This window comes from Manis javanica, chromosome 2, assembly GCF_040802235.1.
Source record: "Manis javanica isolate MJ-LG chromosome 2, MJ_LKY, whole genome shotgun sequence".
Lineage (NCBI taxonomy): Eukaryota > Metazoa > Chordata > Mammalia > Pholidota > Manidae > Manis > Manis javanica.
In genome coordinates, this window is record NC_133157.1 from 29,754,413 (window position 1) to 29,769,747 (window position 15,335).

The following is a 15,335-nucleotide window of genomic DNA, read 5'->3' on the forward strand; positions in this document are numbered from 1 at the left end:
TACTTAGAAAGACTTAGATTCCAGCCACTTGTGGAAAACAGGTACCGACACTCGGCCAGTTGGGGAAAAAAGAAAGGTGGGCACTTTGAAAGACTTCTGAAAAGCAAGAGGGCTGCTAAAGGAGCAAGGATTACACAGAGCTTCCTGCCCAAAAGAAAAGACAGGTGGACAAAATGGTCCTGGCACACTCAGCCCAGCAGGTTGGGAACTTTCAGGAGCTTCCCACACTCTACACCTGTTGCTAGCAACACAGCACCAAGGCCCCCCACTGTGATACACAGCCTGCCACTTCTTCCGCCCAGCTATTACTGGTCCACAAATCTACTGCCCCCACCATTGTGTGAGACCAGTCTGAGGGTGGCCTTGCCTATGGCAGCTACAAGGGCATACCATAGAGGCTCTTCCCTGTACACTCAGCCCACTGGTCCTGGCAGTGGAGGCAGGTACTGCAGCAGGGAAGCATGAAAGAGCCCTTTCTTCCTGGCAGACACCAGTACCACACACCTGCAACAACCACCATCGCTCCAGGGGCTGAGCAGTGACAGAGAGTAGAGCTTCTGGGCACTAGAGGGTGCCTACAACACAGTTATTATTCCAGAGTAATTCTTAGGAAAATGAAAGGGCAAAAGAACCTGATACAAACCAAAATACCTCAAATATCAGAAACAGGGCTAAGTGGAACTGAAATCACCAATCTTCCTGAAAAGATTTCAAAATAAAAATAATAAACATGCTCATGGAGCTACAGAAAAATATGCACAACCTCATGGAAGAAATCAAGAGACAGAAACTTTGAAAAATGCAATACCTGAAGTGAAACATAAAATGGAAGGATTTAAAATCAGATTAGGTGAGGCACAGGAGACAGTAAATGAAATAGAAATTAGAGAACAGGAATACAAATAAGCTGAGGCACGGAGAGAAAAAAGGAACTCTAGAAATGCAAGAATATTAAGAGAACTGTGTGACCCATTCAAACGGAACAATATTTGCATTATAGGGATACCAGAAGAAGGAGAGAAAAAGGGATAAAAAGTGCCTTTGAGGAAACACTTGCTGAAAGCTAACCGAATCTGGGGAAGGAAATAATCTCTCAGGCCATGGAAGTCCACAGATCTCCCAACACAAGGGATCCAGGAAGACAACACCAAGACATATATTAATAAAGTTGGCAAAGATCAAGGGCAAGGGCAGAGTATTAAATCAGCCAGATACAGAAAAAAGATCACATACAAAGGAAAACCCATCAGGCTATCAGACTTCTCAGCAGAAACCTTACAAGCCAGAAGGGAATGGCATGATATATTTAATGCAAATGAAACAGAAGGGCCTTGAACCAGGAATACCCCACCCAGCAAGATTATCATTTAAATTTGAAGCAGGGATTAAACAATTTCCAGATAAGCAAAAGTTGAGGGAACTTATCTCCCACAAATTATCTCTACAGTATATTTTAGAGGGATTGTTATAGATAGAAGTGCTCCTAAGGTTAAATAGCAGTCATCAGAGAAAATAAAACCACAGTAAAGGAAGTGGACCAATTAATTACTAAGCAAATGTAAAATTAAATCAACTACCCACAAGGGATACACAAAAAGTAGAGAATATGACACCTAATACACAAAGAGTGGAGGAGGAAGAAAAGAAGGAAGGGGAAAAAAGAGAACTTTAAGATTGTGTTTGTAATAGTGGAACAAGCGAGTTAAGATAAACTGTAGAGTGTAAAGAAGCTGCCCTCAGCCACTTGGTAACCACAAACCCAAAGCCTACAAAGGCAACAGGTACATGTATATCGATAATCACCCTAAATGTAAATGGACTGAATGCATCAATCAAAAGACATAGATTACAGAATGAATAAACAACAAGACCCATCTACACAGCACCTACAAGAGACTAATTTCAAACCCAAAGATATACATAGACTAAAAGTGAAGGGATGGAAAAAGATATTGCATGCAAACAATAGGGAGTAAAAAGCAGGAGTTGGAGTACTTGTGTCAGACAAAATAGAATTCAAAACAAATAAAGTAACAAGAGATAAAGAAGGACATTACATAATGATAAAGGGGTCAGTCCAACAAGAGGATACAACCATTATAAATATCTACACACCCAACAAAGGAGCACCCAAATATGTGCAACAAATACTAACAGAATTAAAGGAGGAAATAGAATGCAATGCATTCATTTTAGAAGACTTCAACATACCACTCACTCCAAAGGGCAGATCAACCAGCCAGAAAATAAGTAAGGACACAGAGGCACTGAACAACACATTAGAACAGATGGACCTAACAGACACAGAACACTCCACCAAAAGCAGCAGGATACACATTCTTCTCAAGTGCACATGGAACATTCTTCAGAATAGACCACATACTAGGCCACAAAAAGAATCTCAGTAAATTCAAAAAGATTGAAATTATACCAACCAGCTTCTCAGACCACAAAGATATGAAACTAGGAAAAGATTATGCAAAGAAAACAAAAAATCCCACAAACACATGGAGGCTTAACAACATGCCCCTAAATAATCAATGGAGCAATGACCAAATAGAAACAGAGATCAGGCAATATATTGAGACAATACATTTTGCAAAAAAATGAAAAATAACTCAACACTGCAAAAATCTGTGGGATGCAATGAAGGCCACACTAAGAGGGAAGTATATTGCCACACAGGCTACCTTAAGAAAGGAGAATCTCAAGTGAAAAATCTAAATTCACAGTTAATGAAACTAGAAAAAGAAGAACAAATGAGGCCCAAAGTCAGTACAAGGAGGGACATAATAAAGATCAGAGCAGAAATAAATAATATCAACAAGAATAAAGCAGTAGAAAGAATCACTGAAACCAGGGGCTGGTTCTTTGAGAAAATAAACAAATAGATAAACTCCATACCAGACTTATCAAGAAAAAAAGAGAGTCTACACACATAAACAGAATCAGAAAGGAGAAAGGAAAATTCACTATCTGCATCACTGAAGTACAAATAATTATTAGAGAATACTATGAAAAATTATATGCTCACAAATTGGATAACCTAGAAGAAATGGAGGACAACTTTCTAGAAAAATACAACCTTCCAAGACTGACACAGGAAGAAACAGAAAATATAAACAAACCAATTAACAGCAATGAAATTGAATTAGTAATCAAAAAAACTACATGAAAACAAAATCTCTGGACCATATGGCTTCACTGCTCAATTTTATCAAACATTTAGAGAAGACATAATACCCATCCTCCTTAAAATTTTCCAAAAAGTAGAAGAGGGAAGACTTCCAGACTCATTCTATGAGGCCAGCATCACTCTAATCCCAAAGCCAGGCAAAGACCCCACACAAAAAAAACAAAATTACAGACCAATAACCCTGATGAGCATAGATGCAAAAATATTCAACAAAATATTAGCAAACCAAATTCAAAAATACATGAAAATGATCATCCATCATGATGAAGTGGAATTTATTCCAGGGATGCAAGGATAGTACCATATTCAAAAATCTATCAACATCATATGCCACATCAACAAAAAGAAGGGCAAAAACCACACAATCATCTCCATAGATACTGAAAAAGCATTTAACAAAATTCAACATCCATTCATGATAAAAACTCGCAACAAAATGGGTAGAGAGGTCAACTCAACATATTAAAGGCCATATATCACAAACCCACAGCCAACATCATACTTAACAGCAAAAAGCTGAAGGCTTTTCCTCTAAGATCAGGAACAAGACAGGATGCCCACTCTCCACTTTTATTCAACACAGTACTGGAGGTCCTACCCACAGCAATCAGACAACACAGAAAAATAAAAGCATCCAGATTCATAAGGAAGAAGTGAAACTGTCAGTATGTACAGATGACATGATGTTGTACATGAAAATCCCTAAAGAATCCACATCAAAACTATTAGAACTAATATCTGAATTTAGCAAAGTTGCAGGATACAAAATTAATACACAAAAGTCTGTGGCATTCATATAAACTAACAATGAACTAGCAGAAAGATAAATCAGGAAACAATCCCTTTCACAATTGTATCGAAAAGAATAAAATACCTAGGAATAAACATAACCAAGGAGGTGAAAGACCTATACTCTGAAAACTACAAGATACTCAGGAGAGAAATTTAAAAGACACCAGTAAATGGAAGTATATCCCATGCTCATGGTTAGGAAGAATTAATGTTGTTAAAATTGCCATCCTGTCTAAGCCAATGTACAGATTCAATGCAATCCCTATCAAAATATCAACAGCATTCTTCAACAAACTAGAACAAATAGTTTTAAAATTCATATGGAACACAAAAGACCCCAAATAGCCAAAGCAATCCTGAGACAGAAGAAAAAAGCTGGGGGGATTACACTCCCTGACCTCAAGCTCTACTACAAAGTCACAGGAATCAAAACAATTTGGTACCGGCACAAGGACAGATCCATAGATCAATGGAACACAACAGAGATCCCCATTATAAACCCAAGCATAAATGGCCAATTAATATATGATATATGATAAAGGAGCAATGGATATACAATGGAGAAATGACAGCATCTTCAACAGTTGGTGCTGGCAACACTGGACAGCTACATGTAAGAGAAAGAAATTGAATTACTGTCTAACTCTATACACAAAAGTAAACTCAAAATGGATCAAAGACCTTGAATGTACATAATGAAATCATAAAACTCTTCAAAAAAAACAAGCAAAAATCTCTTGAATATAAACATGAACAATTTTTTCCTGAACATATCTCCTTGGCAAGGGAAACAAAAGCAAAAATGAGCAAGTGGGACTACATCAAACTAAAAAGCTACTGTACAGCAAAAGACACCTTCAGCAGACAAAAAGGCATCCTACAGTATGGGAGAATACATTCATAAATGACATATCCAATAAGGTGGTAACATCCAAAATATGTAAAGAACTCACACACCTCAAAACCCAAAAAGCAAATAACCCTATTAGAAAATGGGCAAAGGATGTGAACAAACACTTCTCCAAAGAAGATATTTAGATGGCAATAGGCACATGAGAAGATGTGCTGCATTGCTAATTATCAGGGAAATGCAAATTAAAACCACAATGCGATATCATCTCACACCAGTTAGGCAACCTCTGAAAGACAAGGAACAACAAATGCTGTCGAGAATGCAGAGAAAAGGGATTCCTCTGACACTGTTAGTGGGAATATAAATTAGTTCAACCATTGTGGAAGGCAATATGGAGGTTCCTCAAGAAACTAGAAATAGAAATACCATTTTACCCAGGAATTCCACTCCAAGGAATTTACCCAAAGAAAACAAGATCCTGGATTCAAAAAGACATATGCACTCCTACATTTATCACAGCACTATTTACAACAGCTAAGATATGGAGCAACCTAAGTGTCCATCAGCAGATGCATGGATAAAAAAGATGTGGTACATATACCCAGTGGAATGTTATTCAGCCATAAGAAGAAAACAAATCTTACAATTTCAAATGACATGGATGGAGCTAGAGGGTATAATGCTCAGTGAAATAAGCCAGGTGGAGAAAGACAATTACCAAATGATTTCACTCTTGTGTGGAGTATAAAGAATCAACACTGAAGGAACAAAACAGCAGCAGACTCACAGACTCCAAGAAGGGACTAGTGATTACCAAAGGGAAAGGGTGGGGGAGGGTGGGCAGGGAGGGAGGAAGAAGGGCTTTAAGGGGTACTATGATTAGCACACATAATGTATGGGGGTCATATGGAAGGCAGTATAGTACAGAGAAGACAAGTAGTGACTCTACAGAATCTTACTATGCAGATGGACAGTGACTGCATGAGTTGGGGGTGGGGGCTTGATAATAAGGTGAATGTAATAACCACAATGTTGCCCATGTGAAACCTTTATAAGATTGAATATCAATAATACCTTAATAAAAAGACTGAAAATAAAATAAATAAATAAAAGGAGCTTCTCTGTTTTAATCCTTAAAAAATATAGTATGTGATCACGGGAAGATGGCGGCATGAGTAGTTCAGAGGAAATATCCTCCCCAAAACATATATCTTTATGAAAACACAATAAATACAACTATTCCTAAGAGAGACACTAGTGGATGCAGTACAACAGCCAGGATACATCTACATCTGTGAGAACTCAGCATCACATGAAGGGAGTAAGATACAAGCTATGGTCAGGTGGGACCAGAACACTCCCCCACCCCAAAACCTGGTGGGAAGAAAAGAGTCAGAATAGGGAGGGAGTGAAAGCCCAGGACTGCTAAACAACCAGCTCTAGAAATCCATACCAGGAAAACAGACACGAGCTGCACGGACTGCTGGATATTAGAGAAACAAAAAAGCAAAACCTGTGGGCAGGTCCCCGCAACCGGCACGCCTGAGACAAAAGAAAAGCGAGTACTTTCTGCAAGTCTTAAAGAGACAGGGATGCCATAGCTAGACAAAGATGTCCCGGCAGCTGGAAATACCAGGGAAACTTAGATGCCCTAAATGGAGGCAGTGCAGCTCTGAAGCCCATCACAGGACTAGGCAGCCTGCCAGTCGTTCCTCCAACTGGCGTGGAACCCAACACACGGGCCCAGTAGCAGGAGAGTGGGAGCGTGCACCGGGGGCAGAAGCGCTAGAAGGAACCGAAAGCAGATCTGTGTGCTGCAGGGCTAGCCCACAGCGGCGTCACCAAAGAGCCCAGGCACGGCTCGCGCACACCAACAGCAGTGAAGCCAGAGCCCAGTAGAAGCCTGTGCGGAAAAGCCCTGCATGCACCAGCAGTGGAGCCAGAGGGAGCAGGCGCACTCCCAGGAGACGACCAGAGTCCCAGCCCAACGCACAGCCACCCAAGCCAGACCCAAAGGCCGCTGCTGCCACACAGCTGCCTGGCAGGGTCACTGCTAGCACGGAGAAGCACACCTGGCATGCCTGCCACTCCCCACAGGGCCACTCCCCACAGGACACCCCATCCACAGCAGCTTAGGAGATTAACCCGGTGGCTGCTCCAGGAGTGCAGGTAGCTGTCACAGGCAGCAGAGAAGGGCAAGGCATCCAGCAAGCAGGAAAGGACTTTCTTCTCCCAGCTGACACACCCGCAACCTGCCTACAGCCACTGCAATCACCATGAAAAGGCAAAAAAATCTGGTCCAGACCAAGATAGATACACCTGAGAAAGGATCTGCAGAGGCAGACCTAACCAGTCTCCCTGAAAAAGAATTCAAAATAAAAATTATAAACATGGTGACAGAGATGCAGAGAAATATGCAAGAGCTAAGGGATGAAGTCCGGAGGGAGATTACAGAAGTGAAACAAACTCTGGGAGAATTTATAAGCAGAATGGATAAGATGCAAGAGGCCATTGATGGAATAGAAACCAGAGAACAGGAGTGCATAAAAGCTGATGCAGAGAGAGATAAAAGGATCTCCAGGAATGAAACAATATTAAGAGAACTGTGTGACCAATCCAAAAGGAACAATATCTGCATAAAGGGGTACCAGAGGAAGAAGAGAGAGAAAAAGGAATAGAAAGTGTCTTTGAAGAAATAATTGCTGAGAACTTCCCCAAACTGGAGGAGGAAATAGTTGCTCAGACTATGGAGGCACACAGAACTCCTGAGAGATGGGATCCAAAGAGGTCAACACCAAGACACATAATAATTAAAATGGCAAAAATCAAGGACAGGGACAGAGTATTGAAGGCAGCCAGAGAGAGTAAAAAGGTCACCTACAAAGGAAAACCCATCAGGCTATCATCAGACTTCTCAACAGAAACCTTACAGGCCAGAAGAGAATGGCATGATATATTTAATGCAATGAAACAGAAGGGCCTTGAACCAAGGATACTGTATCCAGCACGATTATCATTTAAATATGAAGGAGGGATTAAACAATTCCTAGACAAGCAAAAGTTGAGGGAATTTGCCTCCCACAAACCACCTATACAGGGCATCTTAGATGGACTGCTCTAGATGGGGGCACTCCTAAAAAGAGCACAAAACAAAACACCCAACATATGAAGAATGGAGGAGGAGGAAAAAGAAGGGAAAGAAATAATCATCACACTGTGTTTATAACAGCTCAATAAGCAAGTGAGGTCAGACAGTAAGGTAGTACACAAGCTAACCTTGAACCTTTGGTAACCACAAATCTAAAGCCTGCAATGGCAATAAGTACGTATCTCTCAGTAATCACCCTAAATGTAAATGGAATGAATGCACCAATCAAAAGACACAGAGTAATAGAATGGATAAAAAGGCAAGACCCATCTATATGTTGCTTACAAGAGACTCACCTCAAATCCAAGGACATACACAGATTAAAAGTCAAGGGTTGGAGAAAGACATTTCATGCAAACAACAGAGAGAAAAAAGCAGGTGTTGCAATACTAGTATCAGTCAAAATAGACCTCAAAATAAAGAAAGTAACAAGACATAAAGAAGGACATTACATAATGATAAAGGGCTCAGTCCAACAAGAGGATATAACCATTATAAACATATATGCACCCAATACAGGAGCACCAATATATGTAAAACAAATACTAACAGAATTAAAGGAAGAAATAGAATGCAATGCATTCATTTTGGGAGACGTTAACACACCACTCACCCCAAAGGACAGATCCACCAGACAGAAAATAAGTAAAGACGCAAAGGCACTGAACAACACGCTAGAACAGATGGGCCTAGTAGATATCCAAGAACTCTACATTCAAAAGCAACAGGATACACATTCTTCTCAAGTGCACATGGAACATTCTCCAGAATAGACCACATACTAGCTCACAGAAAGAGCCACAGTAAATTCAAAAATATTGAAATCCTACCAACCAACTTTTCAGACCACAAAGGTATAAAACTAGAAATAAATTGTACAAAGAAAGCAAAAAGGCTCACAAACACATGGAGGCTTAACAACATGCTCCTAAATAATCAATGGATCAATGGCCAAATTAAAATGGAGATCCAGCAATATATGGAAACAAATGACACTAATAACACAAAGCCCCAAATTCTGTGGGACGCAGCGAAAGCAGTCTTAAGAGGAAACATATAGCAATGCAGGCATATTTAAAGAAGGAAGAACAATCCCAAATGAATAGTCTAATGTCACAATTATCGAAATTGGAAAAAGAAGAACAAATGAGGCCTAAGGTCAGCAGACAGAGGGACATAATAAAGATCAGAGAAGAAATAAATTAAATTGAGAAGAATAAAACAATAGAAAAAAATCAATGAAACCAAGAACTGGTTCTACAAGAAAATAAACAAAATAGATAAGCCACAAGCCAGACTTATTAAGAGAAAAAGAGAGTCAACACACATCAACAGAATTAGAAACGAGAAAGGAAAAATCACGACAGACCCCACAGAAATACAAAGAATTATTAGAGAATACTATGAAAACATATATGCTAACAAGCTGGAAAATCTAGGAGAAATGGACAACTTCTTAGAAAAATACAACCTTCCAAGACTGACCCAAAAAGAAACAGAAAATCTAAACAGACCAATTACCAGCAACGAAATTGAATCAGTAATCAAAAAACTACCCAAGAACAAAACCCCTGGGCCAGATGGATTTACCTTGGAATTTTATCAAACATACAGAGAAGACATAACACCCATTCTCCTTAAAGTTTTTCAAAAAATAGAGGAGGAGGGAATACTCCCAAACTCATTCTATGAAGCCAACATCACCCTAATGCCAAAACCAGGCAAAGACCCCACCAAAAAAGAAAACTACAGACCAATATCCCTGATGAACGTAGATGCAAAAATACTCAACAAAATACTAGCAAACCGAATTCAAAAATACATCAAGAGGATCATACACCATGACCAAGTGGGATTCATCCCAGGGATGCAAGGATGGTACAACATTCGAAAATCCATCAGCATGATCCACCACATCAACAAAAAGAAGGACAAAAACCACATGATCATCTCCATAGATGCTGAAAAAGCATTTGACAAAATTCAACATCCATTCATGATAAAAACTCAACAAAATGGGCACAGAGGGCAAGTACCTCAACATAATAAAGGCCACATATGATAAACCCACAGCTAACATAATACTGAACAGCGAGAGACTGAAAGCTTTTCCTCTGAGATCGGGAACAAGAAAGGGATGCCCACTCTCCCCACTGTTATTCAACGTGATACTGGAGGTCCTAGCCATGGCAAACAGACAAAACAAAGAAATACAAGGAATTCAGATTGGTAAAGAAGAAGTTAAACTGTCACTATTTGCAGATGACATGATATTGTACATAAAAAACCCTAAAGACTCCACTGCAAAACTACTAGAACTAATATCAGAATTTAGCAAAGTTGCAGGATACAAAATTAACACACAGAAATCTGTAGGTTTCCTATACACTAACAATGAACTAATAGAAAGAGAAATCAGGAAGACAATTCCATTCACAATAGCATCAAAAAGAATAAAATACCTAGGAATAAACCTAAACAAGGAAGTGAAAGACCTATACCCTGAAAACTACAAGACACTCTTAAGAGAAATTAAAGAGGTCACTAACAAATGGAAACTCATCCCATGCTCCTGGCTAGAAAGAATTAATATCATCAAAATGGCCATCCTGCCCAAAGCAATATACAGATTCGATGCAATCCCTATCAAATTACCAACAGCATTCTTCAATGAACCTGAACAAATAGTTCAAAAATTCATATGGAAGCACCAAAGACCCCGAATAGCCAATGCAATCCTGAGAAGGAAGAATAAAGTGGGGGGGGGGGATCTCGCTCCCCAACTTCAAACTCTACTACAAAGCCACAGTAATCAAGACAATTTGGTACTAGCACAAGAACAGAGCCACAGACCAGTGGAACAGAATAGAGACTCCAGACATTAACCCAAACAGTAATAAATGGCCAATTAATAAAATAAATGGTCAATTAATTTGATAAAGGAGCCATGGACATACAATGGGAAAATGACAGTCTCTTCAACAGATGGTGCTGGTAAAACTGGACAGCTACATGTAAGAGAATGAAACTGGATCACTGTGTAACCCCATACACAAAAGTAAACTCCAAATTGATCAAAGACCTGAATGTCAGTCATGAAACCATAAAACTCTTAGAAAAAAACATAGGCAAAAATCTCATGGACATAAACACAAGTGACTTCTTCATGAACATATCTCCCCGGGCAAGGGAAACAAAGGCAAAAATGAACAAGTGGGACTATATCAAGCTAAAAAGCTTCTGTACAGCAAAGGACACCATCAATAGAACAAAAAGGTATCCTACAGCATGGGAGAACATATTCATAAATGACAGATCCGATAAAGGATTGACATCCAAAACATATAAAGAGCTCACATGCTTCAACAAACAAAAAGCAAATAATCCAATTAAAAAATAGGCAGAGGAGCTGAATAGACAGTTCTCTAAAGAAGAAATCCAGATGGCCAACAGGCACATGAAAAGATGTTCCACATCGCTAATCATCAGAGAAATGCAAATTAAAACCACAATGAGATATCACCTCACACCAGTAAGGATTGCCATCATTGAAAAGACAAACAACAACAAATGTTGGCCAGGTTGTGGAGAAAGGGGAACCCTCTTACACTGCTGGTGGGAATGTAAACTAGTTCAACCATTGTGGAAAGCAGTATGGAGGTTCCTCAGAATGCTCAAAATAGAAATACCATTTGACCCAGGAATTCCACTTCTAGGAATTTACCCTAAGAATGCAGCAGCCCAGTTTGAAAAAGACAGATGCACCCCTATGTTTATCGCTGCACTGTTTACAATAGCCAAGAAATGGAAGCAACCTAAACATCCACCAGTAGATGAATGGATAAAGAAGATGTGGTACATATACACAATGGAATATTACGGAGCCATAAGAAAAAAACAGATCCTACCATTCGCAACAACATGGATGGAGCTAGAGGGTATTGTGCTCAGTGAAATGAGCCAAGCGGAGAAGGACAAGTACCAAATGATTTCACTCATATGTGGAGTATAAGAACAAAGCAAAAACTGAAGGAACAAAACAGCAGCAGAATGACAGAACCCAAGAATGGACTAATAGTTACCAAAGGGAAAGGGACTGGGGATGATGGGTGGGAAGAGAGGGATAAGGGCGGGGAAAAAGAAAGAGGGCATTACAATTAGCATGTATAGTGTGTGGGGGACACGGGGAGGGCTGCGCAACACAGAGAAGACAAGTAGTGATATTACAGCATCTTACTACACAGATGGACAGTGACTGTGAAGGGTTATGTGGGGGGGACTTGGTGAAGGGGGGAACCTAGTAAACATAATGTTCTTTCTGTAATTGTAGATTAATGATACCAAAATTAAAAAAAACAGATGGTCGTACCACCCCAAAAAATATATATAGTATGTAATTACATATAATACAAAATATGTGTTATTTGACAGTTTATGTTATCAGTAAGGCTTCTGGTCAACAATAAACTATTAGAGTTAAGGTTTGGAGGAGTCAAATGTTTTACATGGATTTTTGACTGCACGGGGCATTGGTGCCCCTAACCTCCGTGCTGTTCAAGGGTCAGCTGCATAGTTAAGTTCCTTTAGTTTTCTCCCCATGAGGCACTCAAGTGAAAGGATTGCCAACTCTAGATGACCTTGATATTTTTGTTTAATATTATATACTTAGATCTTTCCTTTAGTTATTAAAACAATATATGACCATAAAAATTCATTCAGATATAGATAAAACTAAGTATCTTTTCCAGCCTCCTCCTCTACCCACCTCAAATCCCCATGTCACAAGAGATTCCATTATACTCTTCCAGATTTTCTTAATGCATGTACATATAAAACACTTTCCTCCTTTCTGCTTACCTGAATTGCCTAATGCATCTGAATAAACACACATTGCTTACCCAAAAAGAAAAAAATAAAAACTTAAAGAAAATGAAATAGATATTTTATCCCAAGATATCTTAAAGTGTATCTCTAGAATTTTAGGGGGAAAGCAAGACAGAAATACCCTTAGTGGGAAGAATGGAAACTTATTTGTTTGCATATTGCAATAGAAATACCCCTTAAGTTCACTATCAGTTGAGTTACCATTCAGTTGGGAAAGAACCAACTAGTGCATTTTCTGGCACACAATAGCTGCTTACTAAATATTAATTAGTAAATTAATTAATAAGAAAATAAAGTAAAAATGTCTTTTGGAACTAGTGAGTTCCAAACATCTGAGGGGGCACAGGTGGTGTTGTCATTGCTTCTTCCAACGAACAGTTGGGCATTTCAAAGAGAAAGGAGGCTTTGGGAGGTGAAAGGCTGGCTATGCAGATGGTGTCAAAGAAGGAAATTTAGATTTCTGGGTTACAATCTAAAATACCAAAACGATAAACTTTGGACTAGAAATGTACCACATGTTACTAGTCCAGGGAAGCATATGTTTGTCCACAAATGAACTAACTTGATTAAAAGGTCCCAAAAATGGAGCAGGAGATCTGGACACTGGTGGAATTTTTGCCTCAACAAAGCATAACTAAGCCAAATTATTGAACTACTTTCATCCTAGTCACTTTTTAAATGACAACATAATGTCTATGAGCCCTTGTAATCTTAATATCCAATGTATTTCTAAAGGCAGGGGAGAAAATTAAAAATTAAGGTATGTATCCACTACTGAGACCTAGCAGACCTGACATGGAAGGAATTACAATAATGCCCAAGGTACTCAGTGGTGTCTGCAAGACAGTAAAAATAGTCAGAAAAATAGGCACAGTCTCAAATAATTATACACCATTATGGAGAATATGGATACAGAACAAAGACATCTGATATTGTTTTTAAAAAAAAGACAAATGCAACATTATTATTGTCCTCAGACTTGGTAGGTAGCTGCACAGAAATGGAATATTGTGCTTTATGTAAAGGAAAGAGAGGCAGAATTTTATTGAGTATAAATAACATAATCACCTGCTCAGAGATTCTTACATGTGATGGAACAAACATCCCAAAGAATACGGATAGTAAGGATAAAAGAGGCCAATTTTAATAATCCATTTACCCACTCATTCATTCCATCTGGATGATATCCAAAATATTTAACAATAGAATGGCCCAACCAGTCAGAATGTACAGTTTAGCCAATCAAAGGATATACCAGCTGTAAAATGCTGTCATGGCATGGGGTGTCCGCTGGTGCAAGTGTGCTGGCCACCTATCCCTGCATGCAGCACCTGAGTGCATAAGAACAGTGTGTGACTGGGTGTGTGTGCATATGTGTATGTTAAAACATACGAGATGTTTTTAACCACATATACCCCCACCATATATGACATTTTAGGTTCAATTTATTGTCGGTAACATTACAAGATTATGTGCTTTTTTTTTCAAGAAAAAAATTTTAATTTTTTATTTAAAAGTTCATTTTATTATAACTATTTGGCTTAATCCTATGTTTGACTGGTTTCAAACAACCATAGATTCTTTTATACTATGTTTTGTTCATTCTTGGGACATTGAAGTAAAACACCTAATAGATTTAAGTGTTTCTCCTTGCCTTGCATAGTAAGAATGAGTTTTTCTTGCCTTTACATGTATGATCTAATTTAAATAGGTTTTAAATTTGTGAGTTCTCAAAAGTTCCCTCATGGAAACTTCAAATCAGTGCCCCATTGTTCTCCGGCATTTATCATTCCTAAGGAGAATTCTAAGCCAGATTTTTATTCCTTTGCACATAAACATTACATGCATTGAGATTTTTCTCTGCATCTGAGTACATTTTACCAAAAATATCTAGGTGTAATTCTCTCTCTTTACTTTATAAAAAATTTTTAATTAAGGTATTGATATACACTCTTATGAAGGTTTCACATGAAAAAACAGTGTGGTTACCACATTCACCCATATTATCAAGTCCCCTCTATACCCCATTGCAGTCACTGCCCATCAATGTAGTAAGATGCCACAGAGCCACTATTTGTCTTCTCTGTACTACAGTATCTTCCATGATCTCCCCCACACCATGTGTGCCAATCATAATACCCCTCAATCCCCTTCTCCCTCCCTCCCCACCCGCCCTCCCATACCCCTCCCCTTTGGTAACTGCTAGTCCCTTCTTGGAGTCTGTGAGTCTGCTGCTGTTTTGTTCCTTCAGTTTTGTGTTGCTGATATACTACACAAATGAGGGAAATCACTTGGTACTTGTCTTTCTCCACCTGGCTTATTTCACTGAGCATTATACCCTCTAGCTCCATCCATGTTGTTGCAAATAGTAGGATTTGTTTTCTTCTCATGGCTGAATAACATTCCACTGTGTATATGTACCACATCTTCATTATCCATACATCTACTGATGGACACTTAGG

At 39.0% G+C, this 15,335-nt stretch overlaps 1 long non-coding RNA gene across 1 annotated transcript in view; it reads right to left on the reverse strand.

Annotated features, from left to right (window-relative positions):
• The window catches only part of LOC108386046 (uncharacterized), a 214,212-nt gene that overhangs the window by 84,289 nt on the left and 114,588 nt on the right, over positions 1-15,335 (reverse strand). The gene's annotated exons all lie outside the window — the stretch shown is intronic.